Source organism: Typopeltis vanoorti, chromosome 5 (assembly GCF_054136105.1).
Source record: "Typopeltis vanoorti isolate ZY-2024b chromosome 5, IOZ_Tvanoo_1.0, whole genome shotgun sequence".
NCBI classification, from domain to species: Eukaryota; Metazoa; Arthropoda; class Arachnida; order Uropygi; family Thelyphonidae; genus Typopeltis; species Typopeltis vanoorti.
Window position 1 is genome coordinate 18,751,944 of NC_143553.1, and position 17,309 is coordinate 18,769,252.

General features: G+C 37.3%; 1 protein-coding gene across 3 annotated transcripts in view; it reads left to right on the top strand.

Annotated features, from left to right (window-relative positions):
• Nucleotides 1-7,008: 7,008 nt before the first annotated feature.
• Gmppb (GDP-mannose pyrophosphorylase B) overlaps nt 7,009-17,309 on the top strand; it is a 169,427-nt gene continuing 159,126 nt past the window's right edge. The window contains exons 1-2 of one of the 3 annotated variants that reach the window (XM_090392277.1): nt 7,009-7,241; nt 8,129-8,330. The gene's annotated coding sequence lies outside the window, so the exon portion shown is untranslated. Of the gene's footprint in view, nt 7,242-7,458; nt 7,476-8,128; nt 8,331-17,309 lie in introns of those variants that run through there. The other 2 variants (XM_090392275.1, XM_090392276.1) reach the window with 2 other exon arrangements.

Sequence of the window (17,309 nt, forward strand, 5' to 3'; positions counted from 1 at the left end):
GCAAATTACTCCTTAAGATAAGTCAATACTACTCTAGTAATAAATATGTAGATTAAGATATATTACCACAAATATGTATATGTTCTTGTATATACAGACATAAGGACGGTAGAAATGTCAATTGTAAGAAATGCAGATAACATAAGTTCATAACATGATAATAACCCAAAATGTTAATAGGATATATTATCCATTTATAGACCTGTAACTAATTCTGCAATTCAGAAAACTTTGTATATAACAAATTACAGATTTACCTCTTAAGTTAAGCAAACAATATAATGTTAAAGCAAGATGGAATTCATTTTTGTAAAAATAAGAGTGCCTACAAAAAAATAAAATCTGCATGAGATATAGAGATACTGACCATTGACCATTGACGTTACTGACAGGATGGGTGAAGCACAAGTGCTTTTCATATTCCCCTTTATCTGTAATGAGAGTTATTTGGGAATGGGAGATTTGTGAGCAATTAAGCTCGCCCTCTGAGGGCAGTAGTGTTAGCTATGATCAGTTGAGAGAAGAATAGCCTTCGGTCTTTTGTGTTTGTAGTAATCAGTCTCATTGTAATTGACAGCTTGCACGATTAGTGGGTTTGAGTGTGAACTTGACTTCATGAAGAATTTTTCTGCAAGATCACGAAGAAGAGAGGAGATGTATGGAGTGCCGGTTTCTCGGTGAATTTGTGAATTTCTGATGAACCACGGTGCATCCAGGATCATCCTAAGGCATTTGTTTTGGATTCTCTGTAATTTTGAAATGTTTGATCTTGAAGTGTGACTCCATGCTGGTGAGGCGTAGGTAATGACTGGACGTATTACCATCTGGTAAAGAAGCAATTTATTATGTAGGTTCAATTTGCTCTTGCGGTTGATCAATGGGTAGAGCTGAGCTATGACTTTGGAAGATTTGGAACAAACGAGATTGATGTGTTTGTTGAAAAGGAGTTTTTTATCCATCAATACCCCAAGATATTTGGTCTCTGACTGCCATGGGATCTTTTGACCAGAGAGCAGGATGTCTTCTTTGTTGCAGATCTTTCTTCTTGAAAACATCATGGCTGAGCTTTTGAGGGGGTTTACTTGAATTCTCCAGTTGGTGAACCAGTTTGCTAGCTCATTGATACTTCCTTGGAGTCTAGTGATTGCTAGGTGAGGGCTGAGCGATCTGGCTAGAATAGCGGTGTCGTCGGCATAAAGAGCCGTAGTAGTTTTTGGGTTGAGAGGAACATCTGCCATGTAAGTTGTGAAAAGTATTGGGGCCAGAAGAGAACCTTGAGGTACTCCCGCCAGGATTTTGCGCCTTGAAGAAACAATTCCGTTGAGTTTTACTTGCATGTATCTTTCATTGATATATGAATATATGAGTTTCACTAGTTTAATTGGGATATTGTTTTCAATTAGTTTGAAGATAAGGCCTTGATGCCAGACCTTATCAAAGGCCTTGGCAACATCCAAAAATACAGCAGCAGTATGAAGGTGCCAGTTAAAGCCATGAGTGATATGTTCTGTTAGTCGGTGAATTTGTTGCACCGTGTTGTAAGCTTTGCAAAACCCAAATTGTTCATTTGGGATTATTTTCTGTTGGTCCACTGCTGATTGTAGTCTTGATAGGATGACCTTTTCTGTTACTTTGCCAAGACAGGAAAGAAGACTGATGGGCCTGTAGCTTTGGGGAAGTTGTGGGTTATTACCAGGTTTTTTCAGAGGTATAATGTCCGCGACTTTCCAATCAGAGGGAAAGTATTGGAATCTTAAGATGGAATTGGTAATATTAACTAGATGAATTATGACTTTCCGTGGGAGTAGCTTTATTATTCTATTGGTAATGCCGTCAGGGCCGGGGGCCTTTTTATTCTTCAGATGAGAAATGATATTTATTATTTCTGTTGGAGATGTGGGGGTGATGGTTTCTGAATCATCCTTAAGCTGACTTAGTGCATTTCTAACTTTACGATGAACTTTGTAAATAAGATTGATATTTAAGTTTGCATAAGATGGGCTGCATTGATTTTCCAGATTGTCAATTAGGGCTTCTGCTTTTTCTTCATCTGTGTGTGCAACTCCAAGATTGGTCTTTAAAGGGGGAAGTGGTTGTCTTTTGGTACGAAGAGATTTTACAAACTTCCACATGGAGTTATCTTCTGGGTTGATTTCTTTCAGTTTGGTTTCCCATTTGGAGTTTCTGTGGACCTGGAGGGCTTCTCGAACCTGTCTGTTTAAAGTGTTTAAGGTTGCTTTGTCCTGCGGGGCTCTGGTGTTGTGATATCGCTTTCTGGCCTTGTTTTTGGCTCTAATCAGGTCCATTATCTCTTCTGGGATCTTAGAAGCATGGAAGACAGTGGTTTGAGTGACTGATGCTATTGCTGTGTGATGCTAGTTAAATTGTTTACAGCTTGATCTATTTCTTCTTTTTTACGAATGACAGGGGGAGGACCGATGTGGATTGGAAGAACCTTAGAGAGCTTGTCCCGTGGTATGAAAGAATGATGGGGAGAGAGTTGGTCTTGAAGTCCTAACCTGAGTAGGATGGGATTATGATCTGAGTTAAGCTCTTCTACTGTCTCCAGCTGGTATTGATATTTGATGTTTCTGAGGATAACTATGTCTAATACATCAGAACTTCCTGATGGGCTGTAGTGGGTGGGCTCAGTGGGTCCAGCTACTATTGATGAGTTGAGTAATGTGTAGTTGTATAAGGTACGGCCTTTGGTGTTGATTGACGAACTGAACCAGGCCGTATGTTTAGAGTTAAGGTCTCCAGCTATAATTATGGAATCCGTGGAGCCGAGGATGGAATCTAAGTCTGCTGTCAATAGTGGAATACTGGGAGGATTGTACGCTGCGTAGATTTTGAGTTTGCCAGCGTTATTTGTGTGCACCTCCACACCCGTCACCTCAAGGTTTAGTTTGGGGGTTGGTCAGCGAGTTGTGGCTTAAATAATTTTTGATAAAGATAGCTGTTCCACCTCCACTAGAGTTAAGTCTGTCTGTCCTGTATAAAATATAACCTCTTAGTTTTGGATTGTTTGATGGTCTGAGGTGGGATTCACTGATTAAGATTATGTCTGGATTGTATCTTTTTGCAAATTCTTGCAGCTCGAGAATTTTGTTTGTTAAGCCATTGGCATTCCATGCTGTTATCATGAGAGAATTTGGTTTAAATTTTTTAAACATTATAGAGAGCTGTTAATATGGATTGGGTTTATAGGTAGAATCTTTTTCTGGAGGATGGTGAGGTGCTTGCTTTGCTGAATTCATGCAGCATTGTTGCAAGTGACGAGGTTAAAGCTGAGGTGAGATTAGAGCTTGTTCGCTCTTGTGATGAAGAAGTCTGGGTTCTTACCGCTTCTGCATTTGATTTGGACATGGTTAAGGGTCTAGTGCCTTCCTGTGTTGTTGAATGTGAGGTAATATGTTCTGGAGGGCGAACTTCTTGGATGTGCATTGTGTCATTTCTTGGAGGAGCGTGGTTACTTCTTAATGATCCACGGTTTTTTGGATGGAAAAGGCAACCCTTGTAATTAGAGGGGTGTGGTCCTCTACAGTTGGCACAACAGGCAGGTGTCGACCTGGGTTTGGTGCAGGAGTTGGTTTGATGACCCTCACCGCATTTTAGGCATCTATATGCAGCTCTCCACAGTTTTTGGGCATGCCCGAACCTCTGGCATCTGTGGCACTGCCCTGCCGATGCCTTCTTCCTTAGCGGTTCGGTTGTGATTTTAAGCTTACAGATGTCCGTCACTTCATAGATGCTTTTTTGTGTATTAGAGATTTCGACCAACACCAGTGGCATTGGTGTTTTATCTGACCTCAACATTCTAGTGACTTTGGTTGGAGTCAGTCCTTGATTGATGAGGTCAGCTGTAATCTCATCAGTTGAGATGCCTTCAGCCACTCCTCTTAGAACTACCTTTAAGTTCTTCTCGCTTGCTAGCGCAAAGGTGTGGAAGGGCAGTTTGGAGTTGTCAAACATTTTGGTCATCAAGCGATAATCGGTGACAGTGGTAGGGTGGATCTTTACACCCTCTTCCGTATTTCTTGCCCAGGAAAAATTGATATTATGTTCTCCTAGGGATCTTGAGACTGAGGTCCATTTGTCTTTATCTCGAAGGATAACTGGAGGGACCTTTTCTTTTCTGTCTTGGGAGATCTGATTTTGTTGAGTTGTTACATTATCTTCCAGTTCACCTCCCGATGTTCTTCGTCTTTTATTAGATTGTTCCTCATGAGAACAATCGAGCTGTCGGGGAATCTTTGTAGGTAGAACAGGTGTAATGTCCTCTTCTATGTCTAAATCATCATCTTCAGTGTCATTTACTTGAGTGAAGAGATTCAAGCAGCCAGGATAGTCTGTATTAAATTTCTTAAGGATGAATTTGAGAATGTCAAGTGACATATCTTTGTTTAGCCGTTGAATGGCGTCCTTGATATCGTTTACATTCTCCATTCTTGTGTACGAAATATTAAGATATATTTCGGATAGGTATGATGGAATAGAACGGGCTAGGGCCAGAAAATTGTATCAAAAGTTAAATTCTTACCTTCTATTCTGTAAACAAAGCAGATTCACAATATCTAAAACTCACTAATCACCACTGATATCAAAAAACATTCTTCACAACAACAACAACCGTCATGAGAGACGCCATCGAACCTATAGAGATACTACCAAAATATATGCATATATAAATGTAAATAAAAACATAAGCAATGTATGTATTTTAAGAATAAGATGTGCATTTAAATTAAGTTAATAAAATAATCATCCAAAATATGTGAACAAAGATATAAAATGAAGATATATGTAAAACGAATTGTACATTTGGAAAATGTCAATGCTAACATATATATGTATGTATATATATATGTATGTGTATGTATATGTATGTATATGTATATATATATATATATATATATATATATATATATATATATATATATATATATATATAAACGAGAATAGACTGATCTGATAATGGAACTTATAAATAGACTGAAATCACTATGTAACATATACGAATAAAAATAACAGCTCAAACAATTCAATAGGACAATAAGGAAAATAGAAATTGAGCATGTGATTTTGTATCTTATTTAAACAGTGATTGTAAAACAGGTGTCATAAGTATATTTTAACGAGTAAATGAAAATGCCTAATAGAATTAGCAGCCTATGTACAAATTGTAAATAGCTGTATATATATTTATTTTTAAATGTACACAGCTGCTGTTGTTGATACAAATAAACTCAATGGATGTGGCGTTTGCATACCATGGCGCTTGACCGCACGAAGGAAGACCTCTTGGTTTCGAGTCTAGTTGGCGACTAGAAGAAATTTTTTTAAGCCTTTTTTCGACCGGTTCCCGGGTTAGTCGATCTCTGGCACGGGCAAGCGGGTTTTTTCTCCCGGAAACTGGGTGTTTTATCCCGTAAACTCAAAAAAATCGACGGTAGAACCCACATTATTTCAGACATTAAAATACGAGTGTTAGGATTAGGGACCACGAGATGGCGGCACTTGTTGAGCCGTCTATTCACTGCGTGCCTCTTAATTAGTGATAGCCTTGGGCAAGCTATCTCTGATTGGCTGCCAGTGGAGAATGAACTGCCCACTTAGTCTCCACAAAGTTAGACAGGGCTAAACGGCCTCGCCTACTCCCTATATACGGGAATAAAAAGGCGTTAGCTGATTTTTTTTTTAACTTTATTTCAACATTCTAAAATGTTATATTTCTTGCTTTTCTGTTAACAAATTCGTCGATGACATTGGCGAAGTCTATTTCATAGTAATGTAGGTAATTCTTAATGAATTTTTTTTTAGAAAAACTCCTCTCCCAACTAGCAACACTTACAACAATCGTGAAGAACTCATGGTTGCTGTAATTTGGAAGTCAGTTCCAAATATTACAATATTTGGAACTGAGTTCTCGAGACTATATTTTATAATTAACTGTAAAAGTTCAAAAAGGTTCAAAGTGCCTCCCGGGGCGGACTACCCCCCTCTGCTCCCCACTAGCAACGCCACTGCCTGAGAGGACAGGATAGGACCCAAAAGAAACTCAATGGAAGTTTAGAAATGCAAAACCTCCCGATTTCTTTGGAAAGCTAGGAGTATGGGATCTCTTAATATGCCTGGCATGTATGTGAAGGACAGCACTCAGGTAGGTTCGAAAAGCGAAGAAATAGAGATCTCCCCCCCCCCTCAACATCCAGAAGTCAAACGTGGCATTGGCTACAATAGGCCTGTAATAAGAAAGGCGCTGACGACGATGTTTAACTGGACATTGAAGTTCATCTCCCACCTAATATGTGTAGATGACATTTCCTCAAATTGGAAGATATTATTTTACAATGGGGGATGCTAGATGAATTCGCTAAGTCTTATTTGTAGAAGAGAGCCTGTGTAGCTCAGTAGAAGTGGCGTTTGCACTCACAGCGCTTGACCGCATGAAGAAAGGATTTAGTGGTTCAAATCTAGTCGCTGACTAGAGGAACTTTTTCTAAGCCTCTTTTCGGCCGGTTCCCGAGTTAGTCGAGCTCTGGCACGGGCTAGTGGGTTTTTTCTCCCGGAAACTCGGGTGTTTCGTCCCGTAAACTCAAGAAAATCGACCGTAGAACCCACACTATTTTCAGACATTAAAAATATTGTGTTAGGATTAGAGACCACGAGATGGCGGCACTAGCTTGCCGCCTTCTTCATTGCGTACCGATGCGTACTTGGGCCAGCTATCTCTCTGATTGGCTACCAGTGGAGATTGAACTGCCCACTTAGTCTCCATAAGTTAGATAGGGTAAACGGCCCCGCCTACTCCCTATACGGGAACAACATAGGCGTTAGCTGATTTTGATTTTTTTTTTATTTGTAGAGTACCATGACTACCATGTCCTCTCTCCACTGAGAGAGGACATGGTAGTCATGGAGATTGTATATTGTTCATCACTTGCCGATTAGTGGCCCAGATAATATTAATACTGAAAACATCTTATTTGCCTTAAAAAGCTACAAAAAAAAAAAAAAAAAGGAGAAACAAAAATAAAACCAAGTGGCTTATCTCCAGAAATGTAATTACCTGTTTAAAATGAAATTGTGCGTGATCACAGTAGGCACTGGTGTCGTGGGTGACGTTGTCAGTTTCCGATTTGAGAATTTCCGATTCGGATTGTGCGTTGACATGTGGTATGCAACGTGTTCAGTTTGAGTGTTGGATGGCTTTTGTATCGCGGAAACAAGTTGCTTAGGTGGGAGTTTTCCGTGTTGATTTTTGTTCACAATTTATTGTAAAAAGATTTCCAGTTTTATATGCATTTTATTTAAACTGTTTCTTAAATAAATATCGTTAATTATGTCATAAATAATAATAATTGTTTGGTATCCTGCTAGATTAACGATTATTATTTTGGTATTTATTTTAAAAACTGTAAAATGTTTTTTTTTTTTTTTCCCCTTCGAAATCATTGAATAGACGGATAATGGTAATCTTGCTGTCATGTTATTTCATCGACACTAATTGATTTTAAATAATTTTCTTACAGTCTTCTCAAATTGACTTTCTTGTTATTGAAAAAAAAGTTTATTTATTTATATATTATTATGATTTATAATCCGCATTCTCAGTGCTGATGGAATGTGTGAAGTAGCTTAGTGTCCAGCTTTTGGCTTAGACTTAAATTTATCTTGAAAATTTAAATTCAGTGTAATTACCAGAACCGTACTTACGCACAGGCGCTTGAGGTTCTAGCTGTGGGACAATTTAAGCGCCCCAAACAATGAAGAGTACTCAAGCAAATCGGACATACGCCAGCCTCAAGAAAAGCGTAATACGGCCCTGGGGATTACATTTCATTCACGTGACAAGTTGAGTTCAGTGGTTGTTATTTATTATTGATCTCCATGGAGTCACAATACTCATCGTGATTACATGTACTACGAAAATAATTTTTGTTTTCACATCATTCCCAGAGATGCTGTAGAATTATTAATACATCAGTGTCAGAAATAGAGGTTGTGAGCAAGAATCTTATTGATGCCTAAGCTATTCAGTGGGAAATGGTAGTCCTTGCAAGATACTCCATGAAATACTCTGTAAATGGATATTGATCAATTACTGCTGCTTGTCTTTTTATAGGTTTAGTGGAAAGTGAAGGCATGGTGAGTGACCGTTCTGTTGAACAGGACCAATCGAGTCACTTAAGGAATCATAAGAGAAAAACAGATTACAGATAGTGACTAGGAGACCACGAGAATCAGTTATCCCTCTTCTGGACAGCATCTAGAATTTCTACAGAAATTTTTTGTGCATCAGGCCAAATTGTGTACAGTTTTATCAGGTAAGGACAGTTTAGAATTTAAGCCTTAGCCTCTGTATAAGTAAGAAGTAATATCTGTGATGAAGGGCTATTACACTTAGTAACATTATGAATAACTTGATGAATGTGCTAAACTTTTTTATTAATATTTGGCATATACCACATATGTAGATTATTATTATTTGACACCTCCAGGGAGTCCAAAGGTGCATTGAGGGAGGACACCTGCTCTACAAATCTGTCTCCACCACTCGATCCACCAACTAACTGCAACTGCACCAACGGCATCTACTGCTGACCACCACCACTGGTATTTCCACAGACAATCACAAACATCCATGCCCATGGCGAGATTCGAACCCACAGCCTTTTGACTGGAGAGTGGATATGCTAACCACTTGGCCAGCCAGGCTGGCGATTGTCAAATAACTTGTTTTAGTTTATTTTATGTGTATTCCATCCATGAAAGGCTGTAAGACAGTGAATTCAGACAACTTTATACATCTCCAATGAAAAGATAATCTTTTAAAAATATCTACCTTTATGTGGTTCCTGTGAGCTAGATTTAGTATTAGTGGCATGAGATAAGGCTGAACAGCCATTTTGGTTAATAGGACAGAAGGCAGGCATAATGTACTTGCAGCCAGAAAGCAGGAGAGTATTTGAATGGCATGTTATTTTTCTTTATACCAGTCCTATCATATGAAATGTTTGCAAAAACTTTCATAAGACTGATATAAAGAAAAATAAGAAGCATTCTTTTCTTTGGGTTAGTTAGTAGTAATGTAATAATAATGTTCTAAAATAAATACCTATTCATAGTACTAATATAGTATATGAGCTATGGTTAGTCTAGATAATCTGTAAACCAAACACTGAAATTTTCAGTGTTTTGGGCTACTTGAGACATTTAATGAGCAAGGTAGTAGTGGTCTCATACAAGGCAACAAGATATTTTGTTGCAGAGATCTAAAAAAAAAATATTTTTTTAGATCTGTGTTGCTTATGATCCTCTAAAAAAAATGTTTTTTTAGATCTCTGCTGATCTTTTTAGTAGTCACTTCATGATTCATTCTGTCGCAGGGTGGCACCTGTGGCTTTATACAATCCCTTGCTTTTCATTTTCTCTGGCTCAAGGTTTCCTTATCACATTAATGACATTTATGTGCTATGCTTACCGTTTCCCAAGCTTCACCTTCCACAGTCCAGCTGTCCAAACAGTGAAGTCATCATAAGTAATTACCTAATGCAAGTCATTCATTAACCTTCCCAAATTCTTGTTTGATATTTTTTTCTTTTCTTAACCAGTTCTCCTTCCAGATACAAAAGAGAAGTCACCTTTATCTGCAGCTCACATTGCAATCTTGTGGAAGTTTCTACTCATTCAGAACAACCTTCTTCAACCACTCCCAACCTTGTGCTCTTTGTTATTACTATAAAGGTACCAAGTAAGACAACCTCTGGAACTACTACTCATCCTTTCCAGTTTGTTGCTTGTGATCCTCTGAACTAGACACCTGCACTGAGCAAGTCACAGAAATCATTCTCACTGGTATGTGAAGGCCTTCATTCCCCATTATACCAAAAATTCTTGTCTGCTAAATGCTGTGATTCAACAGAAGATATGTGAAAGTAGTTAAGAAGAAAAAAATCAGTTTACTGTGTATGACTTGCAATTAGAACCTTTATACTTCAGTCTATGCTGAACCATGCAGTAAATGCAAAATAAAATAGTAGCAATTCGCTTCTTGTCTACATGGAAGCTGTGCTAAGCTTCTGGTCCCTTGCAAAGGCAAATCAGTGCAACTTCTGCTGGCATGTGCTTCCACCTTTATTTCTCATCCAGATGATGCTACACTATCACAGTAGCAGACTTCCTAGTATCACTTTTTCTCCAATTCTTACGTAGATGGAGGCAAATCATTTCCTTCCATGCTAGTAACTGAGCACTGTTCTAAAATGGTCAACACGTCATGTGGTTTTCCAGCAAAATGACATAATCATCATCTAATTCCTGCCATGTACCCTTAAGGGGGTGTACAGGATATGATAGTACTACATGAAAAATTTACATCATTACTAACTTCCTATCTACAATTTTCCTCAAAATCATTCTGTTACTTGTTAAGACTCCAATATTATCATTATCAGATCTTATATTTCTATTGTCTAAGGCACATTGTACCGTATCAATCCACCTATATCTTGATTTTCCTCTGGGTCGTTTTCCTGCCAGCCTGGCAGAGAACACTTGTTTTGCTAATCTTTCCTCGCCCATTCTGTTTAGGTGACCATACCACCTGAGATCAGCTCTGCTAACACATTCCTGGATGCTGACAATGTTAAGTTCTTTCCTCATATCCTCATTTTTAATATGATATTGCCATTGATACCATCTGTTTGTGCCCCCTAATCTTTCTCAGAATTCATATCTGCAGTCTCTAGTCTTTGGTCAAGTGTTTTACTTGTGACCCAGCTCTCAGATAAACTGGTGTGAACACTGTCTTGTATACAGCTAATTTGGTGTTCTGACTAATTTCGCTTTTATTCCATATGAATTTATTCAATTGATTTCCTACCATACCAGCTTTATTGTCTATTTCCATATTTAATTTACCATCTTCACCAAAAACAGTGCCTAAGTAGCTGAAATGTTTTACTTGTTCCACAGGTTCTCCATTCACAACGCAGCTGACATTTTCAGTGATTGTGCTTATTTTCATTGTCTTTGTCTTGTTATTGCTGATATTCACACCATATCAGAACGTCCTCTTAAACGATTCAATGATGACTTCTAAGGCCAGAACAGGCCATGCTAGGCCTACATCCTTGATACACATGATGATGATGAACTTACCATATCTATTACAACAGTTATTCAATTTAGTCAGGAAATCTTGTAGCGAATTTATTTAGAAGTATAACATCGTCCGCATAAAGCAAAGAGCTGACATTAACATCTCCAATTTTGATATCAGGTTTAATACCACTTTCCTTCATAATGTGATCCATATAGATAATGAATAACAGGGGATAATGAACATCCTTGTCTCACACCAGACTTAACATTAAACCATCTTTCTGTACTTCCTTCAATTCTAACTGCTGACTTACAACTCAAATAAAGACTAAGTATATTTTGATGTGATGCCACATTGACACCATATAACTGTAGCATATTGAATAGCTTCTCTCTTGGCACCTTGTCATATGCCTTTTCCAGATCTCATCATCATCATCATCATCAAATTCCTGCCATGTACCCTCAAGGGGTGTACAGGATATGACAGTACTACATGAAAAAATTACATCATTACTAACTTCCTATGTACAATTTTCCTCCAAATCAGTCTGTTACTTGTCAAGACTCCAACATTATCAGATCTTATATTTCTATCGTCTAAGGCACTTTGTACAGTATCAATCCACCTATATCTTGGTCTTCCTCTGGGTCGTTTTCCTGCCAACCTGGCAGAGAACACTTGTTTTGCTAATCTTTCCTCTCCCATTCTATTTAAGTGACCATACCATCTGAGATTAGCTCTGCTAACGCATTCCTGGATGCTGACAATGTCAAGTTCTTTCCTAATATCCTCATTTTTAATATGATATTGCCATTGATGCCATCTGTTCACGCCTCTAATCTTTCTCAGGAGTCTCATATCTGCGGTCTCTAGTCTTTGGTCAAGTGTTTTACTTCTGACCCAGCTCTCAGATCCATAAGTTAAAATTGGTTTGAACACAGTCTTGTATACAGCTAATTTAGTGTTCCGACTAATTTCTTTCTTATTCCATATGAATTTATTCAATTGACTTCCCACCATACCAGCTTTGCTGATTCTGTTGTCTATTTCTATATTTAGTTTACCATCTTCAGTAAAAATTGTGCCTAAGTAGCTGAAATGTGTTACTTGTTCCACAGGTTCTCCATTCACAACACAGTTGACATTTTCAATGATTCTGCCTATTTTCATTGTCTTTGTCTTTTTATTGCTGACCTTCATACCATATCTATTACAACAGCTATTCAATTTAGTCAGAGAATCTTGCAGACTTGTAGCGGATTTATTTAGAAGAATAACATCATCCGCATAAAGCAAAGAGCTGACATTAACATCTCCAATTTTGATATCAGGTTTAATACCACATTCCTTCATAATGTGATCCATATAGATAATGAATAACAGAGGGGATAATGTACATCCTTGTCTCACACCAGATTTAACATTAAACCATCTTCCTGTACTTCCTTCAATTCTAACTGCTGACTCACAACTCAAATAAAGACTAAGTATTGCTTGATATAATGCCCCATTGACACCATATAACTGCAGCGTATTGAATAGCTTCTCTCTTGGCACCTTGTCATATGCCTTTTCCAAATCGACAAAACTTAAATACAGATCTTTGTTATATTCCCATGCTTTCTCGACTATTTGTCGTAAAGTGAAGATCTGATCCTGACAGCCTCTATTTGGCCTGAATCCAGCTTGTTCTTCACCAAGCTTTTCTTCCACAATTCTTCTCAACCGTTTCTCAAGTATACTTGCATAGATCTTGCCAGGAACACTCAGTAGGGAAATACCTCTGTAATTCTCACATTCAGTTTTATTTCCCTTTTTATATATAGGTACTATGAGAGCTCTACTCCAATCATCGGGAATTCGTCCCTCTGTCCAGGCTTTCTGAACTATGCAGTGCAGCCACTGTAAGACTCTTATAAAATAAAAAATGATGGTACAACATGACAAATTTTCCAGATCTAGAAAACTTAAATATAGATCTTTGTTATATTCCCAGGCTTTCTCGAGTATTTGTCGTAAAGTGAAGATCTGATCCTGACAGCCTCTATTTGGCCTGAATTCCGCTTGTTCTTCACCATGCTTTTCTTCCACAATTCTTCTCAAACGTTTTTCAAGTATACTTACATAAATCTTATCAGGAACACTCAGTAGGGAAATACCTCTGTAATTTTCACATTCAATATTGTTTCCCTTTTTATATATGGGTACTATGAGATCTCTACTTCAATCATCAGGAATTCATCCCTCTGTCCGGGCCTTCTGAACTATGCAGTGCAGCCACTGTAAGACTTTTATACCCATACTTCAGCATTTCTGGTCGAATATTATCTATTACTGCTGACTTTCCACATTTCAAGCTTTTGATGGCTTTTTCTACTTCAAGTATGGATATGTGTTCCTGACTGTGTGCCTGTTGAGTGTTTTTTACCACTGTGCTATCTGTTTGTTTCATTTAGCAATTTTTCGAAGTAATTGCTCCATACTTCAAGGATATCTTTTTCTCCAGTTTTCATGTCACCTTTATCATCTCTAATTCCTTTTACAACAGTCTTTCCTCCATTTCTGAGCTTCTTCAACAATCTCCAGAATATCTTGCCACCTTTTTGATATTTATTTTCTATGTTCTTACCAAAGTCGTCCCATGACTTGTTTGCTAATTTTACACAGTGTTTAGCTTTATTACATTTGTCTCTTTAACTTCCTGTGTCCACCATGGAGTTCTGATTTTTCTATCCTTGCAGACAACCTCACCACATGTCTCTCAGGCTGAATCAATCAAGGTTTTCTTCAAGACTTGCCACTGAATCTCCAGGGTTTGATTCCTGTTCTCAAACTCTTTCATTTTTTCTTCAATAATCTTTGTGTATTTTAGTCTACAGTTCACATCTGAGAGCTGCTCAACTTTTATTCGCTTTAAAACTTTCTTACATGTTATTCTTTTCAATATGAAATTCAATTTTATTCTGCTCAAGACTAAATAGTGATCACTTCCAATTTCAAATCCTCTGTACACTCTGGTGTCCTGCACCAGTGGGAAAATATCATTATCAACAATTATCTAATCATTGAGACTTTTCTTATATCTTGCCTCTTCTCTCCATGTGAATTTGTGCATATTTTTATGTTGGAACATTGTGTTAGTAATAACTAGTCCATGTCCTGAGCAGAAATCCAACGGGTATTTGCCATTATTATTAACTTTGCTCTTGTCTCCAAATTTTTCCAAAATATTTTTGTATGTCTGACAATCATTTCCTACTCTGCAATTTAGATCCCCAACAAGGACCAACTTTTCCTTTTTCATTGTGTCAGTTGCTTTCTGTAAAGCATCAAAAAATTCCTCCACTTCTACCTTAATAGAACCTTCTGTGGGACCATAGTCACAAATAAGTCTCATTGTCCAGTTCCCCCATTCTAATGTTTGCCCACATCACTCTTCTTGAGACTTCCTGCCATTCAAGAAGATTAGCCTTGTATTTAGTGTTGAATACTATGGCTACTCCTTCTTTTTCTTGATTGTCATTGCCTGAATATAACATTTTATATTTATTGCTACCAATATTTATAGTACCAATCTTTATCTCTGGGGATGTTGAGTTGGGGTTTGTTTTTAGATTTGTTCCAGTAGCTGACTTTTCACTGTTCACCCTGGTTCCCTGGCGAAAACAACGGGGGGGGGGCCTTGTTTAACCGGGCAACGCCCCAGCCGGCATGAAATTTTGTCATGTTGTACCATCATTTTTTTATTTTGGTTTAACCAATAAGAATACAATTTGGTCGGCTAAATCCCAAATTGCTAGCCCATGCTCATCCGTTCAGTATCAAAGTAGATACCCAACAGGGTGCACCACGTGAAGGTGAAGATTGGATATTAGTTCAGAAACCCTGGTCGGTTCTCTGTATTCCTTTAAAGGCTATGTGGAGGTCTTCTCTCAGTTATACAGCTTTGACCCTTAAGCACCCAGCAAAATGACATAAGAATACTAAATAACTTGAAAACTATGAACTGTTCTGGTCCTGAAGCAATCTCTTCAGTTGTACTCAAACATTGTGTTCCAGTGCTAACATTCATCATCTGACACTTCTTCTTAATTCTTCTGTGCTCAGCTGGCACTTATCCCAACTCAGGAAAGCATGCATGTATCCAACCTAGGCCTGCTGTCCAACTACTGTACAATGACCATCACCTCATTTCTTTCCCAAATAATGGAGAGCATTACCAACTGTCAACTTCTCCACTAACTAGAGGTCCAACAGTTAATCAGCCATCTTGAGTATTATTATTATGATTGCATGGACACTATGGAGTACTAAGACTCATCATTGGAGACCCTGACAGACAAAGCACTTACAATTGACTCAAGCAACCCATTCTACTTTTTCACCACTCTCCAACTCTTACCCAACTACCAGAGATGACCTCTTGTTCTGTCCCCTCTAGTCAAGTGCAGAAATTTTAGAGAGCTCCACTTTTCCCATGAACTTCGAAGATGTACTTTCGAAATGGCTCACCCCATCGGTCCCACCCCAATTTTGTTCCGTGATACTCTATCCTTCTCCTTTCCCCAAAAAATTTTTCTATATTTTTCACCTTCTTCCCGATGAATTCCCAGCCCACCTTTAAAACATATGTTTTAAAATTGGCATACTTCTTGCCTCACATTTCTCCCACATCTCTCTCTCTCCACAATGAAATGTCTTCCAACCAGCAACATCCTACAAAGATATGTCCAAAATTATTCTTCCCAAATATTCTTCAGTATCTGTCTTTAAAACATCAGTAATGTCCTAAAAATTGAGTAAAAAGCCAATGACATTATAAAAAAAGGTACTCCTAAACAAAAGTAGGCAAAAATAGCCATAAAAATGAATATTTATTTAGAGAAGTAACATGGAATTTTTCAATTTCTATAAAGCCTTTAAGTAACTTAAATGTTTTTATCGTATTGTCCCTTTTTCACCTATCAACCAACTTTTGCAATCCTGTAACAAGATCCACCTAATACCCCAAGACCTCTCCATCACATTCTGCTTCAAGTAATTATTATTTTGTGACACCTCCAAGGGGTCCAAAGACTCATTGAGGGAGGGCACCTACTTATACAAATCTCCATCTCCACCACTTAATTCACCATCTACACCAAAGCTATCTACTTCCCACCACCACTAAGATTTTTTATCTTTAAATTAAGTTTGTTCTGAAGGCCGATTTGTCTGTATTATTTCTCTGTATTATCTCTCTCTGTAAGTGTATAAATTCCAATTCCTGTGTGCCACATTATCTCTCCTACTTCAATCTGTCTCTGATTTTAAGTTCCCCCATAATAATTATTTGACTTTGCATTCATTGTACTAATCTGCTGATGCATGTCTTCCAAATCATCCTTGGACCCCTTTGGCCTATAATAACCAATTTTATCCCATTGACTCAATCTCATACCAGACAGACTCAAAAGAACTGGCATCTGCATGACTGATCAGGTACACGACAACTGGGCGACGGAATAAAAGATCAAATATGCAATTCTATTCTGTTGATCTATTGCCAGGTAAATTTAAATAATATTTTTTTTGAGAAATGAGTTAAAAGAATGGTATAAACATAAAATTTGAAAAATCTCACTTATAATTAAGTTTATTTTTATTGTGTAGAATTAAGAATTGTATAGAAATTATATTGAAATTTCGCATACAAAAAAATGAGTCAGCTAGTTAATAAATATTTATATTATATATTTTTGTTTATATCATATATCAAAATTTGTAGGATCGTTTAAGAAAGAGATGGTTAAAAAGAGTGGTCCGAAAATTATTTAAAAATGAAAAGGTATAATTGCACAGTATTAAAATAAAGAAAAAAAAAATTTTTTTAAAATTCATTTATTAATATTATTTTGTAATTAATAAACATATTTACAAATGTTACATATATATATACACTAAAACAAAAAAGTATATGCAATTCAAAACAAATTTTTTGAATTTATTAATTCATATTATAGTTATATGCAATACCATGTAAATATTCTATTATATTTTCCCTATCGTAATTAATAATTTTTTTCAAAATTCTTTGGTCAGCTTCATCGTAACGTCTGCATTTGTGCTCATGTTGAAAACCTGCTACTGCTCTTTTGTAATCAACATCATATGTTTTTTGAATTTTTTGTAGTCCATTTATAAAAATCCATAACTT